This window comes from Lethenteron reissneri, unplaced genomic scaffold (genome assembly GCF_015708825.2).
Source record: "Lethenteron reissneri isolate LAM-NWPU_2019-01 unplaced genomic scaffold, ASM1570882v1 scaffold_73, whole genome shotgun sequence".
NCBI lineage: Eukaryota > Metazoa > Chordata > Hyperoartia > Petromyzontiformes > Petromyzontidae > Lethenteron > Lethenteron reissneri.
Window position 1 is genome coordinate 36,502 of NW_026892252.1, and position 5,798 is coordinate 42,299.

Here is a 5,798-nt window from a genome sequence, read left to right on the forward strand (position 1 = left end):
CATATCGTGTTGATGTGGTTTTATGAATATGTTTAAGGACCTTTGTTGATCAGGGTGTGTCTAGACAACGAAGGTGAATTGTTATATTCGATCAATTAAAATTGTTACAATTGCCGTGGATACCCATCTGGATGGTATCGTTTGTAAGCGTTGTTTATTATATTGTAACGCAGCCATGATCGCATTTCAGTCTATAGCAGAAAGGCTCGTGTGTATTTAGACCTTTGTGTATTACAGTGCTGTGTGTACGAATGTGTTGACACATTTTCCACGTGTTTTCACGGTAAGTGCATTGAATGTGGAGGGGTAACCAGCCCCTCGCAACAGTCCGGAGACCTCGAGGGCCGCTGTGATCGCTATGAGCATTCCCTCTGGAACATTGCTCACAGTTACCACAGCTTTACCGTCCGCCGATGCGGTAGGGGGTTGTTTTTACAGAACTTTACTCGTGGAAGAGGAATGCCAAACAACAGGGAGAGTGGCTCTTCTGAACAAAATAACGAAGGGGCATGGGACTGTGGCGGTGAGCTGTGGGAAGCTGTATGCCCCAGGCGAGGAGTGGTGGTTGCTCATGCCTACCCCGAAGGTGAACATCATTGCAGGGATGCAGGCAAGACCGATTAGTCATATGCCTTTCATAATATCCCGTAATAGAATCACACTGTGCTCGAATTAATGCATTGTGTATGTATCTATATGCGAACTGCGGGATTTGAATGGCACAATAAATATAAAATAAATATGCTCAACAAGTTTTGATTAGGATTGTGCGGTTAATTGTTAATAAATACTGTAAATAGCTATTCCAATCCATTGAGATTGTACATTCAGCAAATTACAATGCGGCCACAATGCGATCCTAATAATTATAGTGCAATTCTAATCCCGCACCCCCAGTACGCATATCCGTCCCTAGGTCCGCAAATATATATACATATGCATACATCCGAGTATAGTAGGATTATAATGTAGGAGGTCAGAGAAGGAATCTAACTCGACTTATATGCATCTTCGGTGGATGCATGAGCAACCACCACTCCTCGCCTCCCGTTGATTGGGAGGTGTGCCCACGGTAGCCTGGGGCTTAGCGCTTTCCACACCTTACGCCACGCTCCCACGCCCCCTTGATTCGTTTTTTTTTTCTCAGAAGAAGAGCCCCCTGTTGTTTGGCATTCCCCATCCACGAGTAAAGTTCCGTGAAAAGAATCCGCTACCTCATCGGCGGTGACGGACGGTAACGCTGCGGTGGATGTGAGCAATGTCCTGGAGGGAAGTATCGTAGCCACCACAGCGGCCCACGAGGCCTCTGAAAGTGAAATAATTTTCCGAGTTCCTTAACTGTTTGAAAAACGAATTAATAAAGATTTTTACGCGAGTTTTAACGTTAATATTGTTGCAGATCAATGAAGACCTGATTTGTTTTTAAAGATGACTGATCGTACATTATTACTACCATTTCCTTCCTTGAAAAAACACGGACAAGTAGACATGCGCGCACTAATGTGCATCCAAACACGACTGTATATATACAGCGGTGTGCATTCACACACGAGTGTGCATATACAGCGGTGTACATACATACAGACAAGGATTGCGTTCCACTGCGAAAACGCACGATTGTACCTGCAAACATTTACACACACATACGTATACGGTTATTTTTTCCAGAAGAATAGCCACTCCATGTTTTTTTGGCATTCCCCTGCCACGAATACATTTCTGTATAAACAGCCTTCAACCTCATCGGCGTTCCGGGTCGGTAACGCTGTGAAGGATAAGAGCAATGTCCTGGAGGGACGTCTCGTAGCCACCACAGAGGCCCACAAGGTGTCTGGACGGGTGCAAGGTGCTGGTAACCCCTCCATATTCAATGCAATTACCAAAACAAAAACACGTCCAAAATATAAAACACGTGCAAAATATTGAACACATACACAAGAGTATACATACACACTGAAGACTAAATGGTGATGATTAATTTTTTTGTGGTATGTCATGTTAAACCACGCTTACAAACTAAACCATTCAGATGATTATTCAAAGTTTATAACGGAAATTATAACATAACCTCGTTTTCTAGAAACACCCGCTTAACACGAGTGCACTTCTATGTATTTATGAAACAAAGCAAGTACAGTATAAATTTGACCTCTTAGTCCAAATCAAACTGGACATCAGTTGTATTCTTTAGACTGTATGTCGTTGTTTAATCCTCTAAACTTGCAGCAGTTTAGAGGACATAGCAGGGTGAATATTAGCAAATTCACAGGAAGCACGGACTTGGAGATGTAGATCTTTATTCAAACGGAAGCGTACAATTATGCAGTGAGATGTACATACGTATTAAGGTTTAATTACAATGGCCAGATTAGCTAAGCTGTTGCTAGATATGCAGATTGTTAATGTAAGAATTAACAATTGAATGCAAAGTCCATGATAGGCCAAGTCGAGAACAAATAATTTGGATGCTAGAGGGAAGTTATAAGGGGCATAAGATCAGACTTCAAGACCATTTCGAGAGGGATTTCACTGAGGATAGACGCGCAACTCCTCGCTCTGCAGATTACCCTTCTTCCACGAGACCCAGCCTGGCGAGCACGATTGCTTGGCGACTGGTTGGCGACTTCGCTTCGGGAGAGTTCGTGGCGATCTCTTCAGACGGGTTACAGGGACATCGATACGCCGTGCATCAACAAGTGTCTTTGTTAGTGGATAAACTGTAATCGCGTGTGTAGTTCGACTTACGGGGCGTTACTGTCTCGGTTAGACGTTAGTGAGAGTTTGCTTATTGGCGATTTGAGCCAGATATCCAAACAGCTTAGAGGGCGCCTTTAACTCAACAACACCCGAGACTGTTACTCTGCTCTGATGAATCAGTCACATGGAGCAGATGAACTCTCCACAGTGCCACGCACACACGGACGAGAAGCCATTCAATAGCTCGATGTGTGGAAAGGCATTTGCACGGAAATCACATCTTCACTGTCACCAAAAACAGACTCGGGCGAGAATCCATTTAATTGTTCTGTGTGTGGGAAGGCATTTGCACGGGAATCACATCTTCACTATCACCAAGAAACACACTGGGGTGAGAAGCCATTCAATTGCTATGTGTGGGAAGGAATTTTCACAGAAAGCAAATCTTAACACTCACAAGAAAACACATTCGGATGATAAGCCGTTCAATTGATCGGTGTGCGGGAAGGCATTTGTAGAGAAATAAACTCTTAACAGACACCACAAAACACACGGGCGAGAAACCATTCAATTGTTCTGTGTGGTAAGGCATTTGCACGGGAATCACATCTTCACTGTCACCAGAAAACACACACGGGTGAGAAGCCATTCAAATGCTCTCTTTGTGGGAAGGCATTTTCACTTAAATCAAATCTTCACACTCACTAGAAAACACACACGGGTGAGAAGCCATTCAAGTGCTCTCTTTGTGGGAAGGCATTTTCACAGTCGGCAACACTTAACAATCACCAAAAAACACACTCGGGTGAGAAGCCATTCAATTGCTCTGTGGGTGGGAAGGCATTTTCACTGAAACAAAATCTTCAAAGTCACCAGAAAACACACACGGGTGAAACGCCATTCAATTGCGCTGTGTGCGGGAAGGCATTTGCATGGAAATCAAATCTTCACACTCACCAGAAAACACACTTGGGTGAGAAGCAATTCAAATGCTCTACGAGGTAGAGGACAAGTTCACGGTCATCATCCCGAAACAAGCATCAGAAGATCTCCAATGATAGGGAAGTGAAATCAAAAGGTGAAATGCAAAGTGCTGCAATGAGTCCTGAAAAAAATCACTTTTCGAACCGATGCTGGTGGATCCTGAGAGATGTCTGAATGTATTGGATGTAATGAGTCCTGACGACAATTCTTCTTTTGACCCCATGCAGTTTTGATCCTGAGAGATGGCTGGATGTAGTGGAGTGGCTGGAGAGTCAAATGTATTGAGTACTGTTGCACTGTGTATATTCGTGTATCTTAAATATTTTTCCAGTGATTTCCAGTAACCCCTGCTAGAGTGATGTTGTGAATGCTTTTTAACGTGTTCCAATGAAAGCATTCATTTTATGTTCTAGTAATTGGATCGGGGCTGTTAAATGGCTGGTGCTCATGGTAGGTGGTATGTGTTGTAATTTTCTCACAGCAAATGATGTGAGCGTGCTGTCTTGTTTATTCCAGACTCCGTCACGTTAAGGTGGTGCTTCGTAGTCCTATCGGATTACTTGTTGATGTGGTGTGATGTACAGTGGTTGTGAGGTGGTTCAATTCCTGATTTTACTCTCGTGGTTTTGTTGAGCTAAAGTTGGAAAAGACTGATCACATCTTTGCCCAATATATATTTTAAAATTCCTTCATTTTCCTCATTGTTTAATAATAACTACTGCAGATGATCGGTTTCAGGATGTATGTGGATTTCACTTTCGTTGTTCCTGTGTTTGATGGCTTTCACTTCAGGACGAATAGCTTCAATCGATAAGGACGTCAATGGGGAATGATAAATCGAGCTTTACTTGTTTGATTTTGAGAATATTTTTTAACTATTAAATTCCTGAAAGTAAAATAATTTGTCTGATTCCAGATCTGAGTTTCAGCCATATTTGTTTAAATGGGGGTCTCAAGTTTATGAAATTGATGATCTCAACATGCTTACAAAAATATGACGCGTAAAGTTTTACTGCCATGTGATGAATATTTCTCAATAGCAGGTCCTGTTGTGTGGTCAGAGGTAATTACAGGGACCTCAGAATTAGTTCTGTGAATCTTCATGTGCTTCGTTCTCTAATTCATTACTCGTCCTTTGAATGCATTTTCTGTTCTCCATAGACCGGGAGTCGTGGCGCCAGTCGACCACGTGGGGGGGACATTATGGATGAAGTGGACCCTTTCCCAGGCCAAAGCTACGATCATCGCTCCCCAAAGGTGGCTATGGGATCTATGGGGGTCAAATACACCATATTCACTCCACACTAGCACACCATTTCACCACACCATTGCACCAAAACATCACCACACCATCTCTCCACGTCAACTTTCTCATCACACCACCACCAACTCAATAGACCATCATAGCGCCTCATAATGCGTCTATACCATCACAAGACACCATCTCTCCAGAACATTCCACAATTTCACCTCCAAATCACAACACCATCTCCCGACACCATCACTCCATCTCTCCACCATCACGTGCTGCCATATCCCACTCGTGCAAGCACTTCAAGTTGCCATTTATTTTGCCAATGAAGACAGAATGATATCATGCAATCTCATGAAATCCGTCTGTGAGCTGATTGGAAGTTGCCATTCCAGTTGCCTACTATCGATGCTGCAGTAAAATTTGTCCAGATTATGGGCTTCCAGATCTTTGCAATCGAACATTGTGGACATTTTTTTGCCCGTAATGATTGTTGCCAACATTGGCCATGAACTCGTCGCAGACTATCACAGCCTTAAGTACGTTTATGGAACTTGTGAGAATATATGATGTAACATGTATTTTTTATAACATTACGTGGTGTATATTCACGTGTTCTAGCATGTTTGCATTAGTAAATGTTCATGTTTGCATTCGTACATAGATGTGCGAGCATGCATTTTTGTTTGTGTATGTGCCCGTCCATGTTTGTGTGCCTGGGAGTATGAATTTTGTCCTGCGTGTGCATGTCTGAATGGTCCTGTGCTTTTCTTCGCGTGAACAGAGGAGCATTGGGGAGGTGAAGAACTTCAGCGGGGTGAAGCGTCTCCAGGAGAACAAGCACCTTGCGAAGGAGAAACGCACC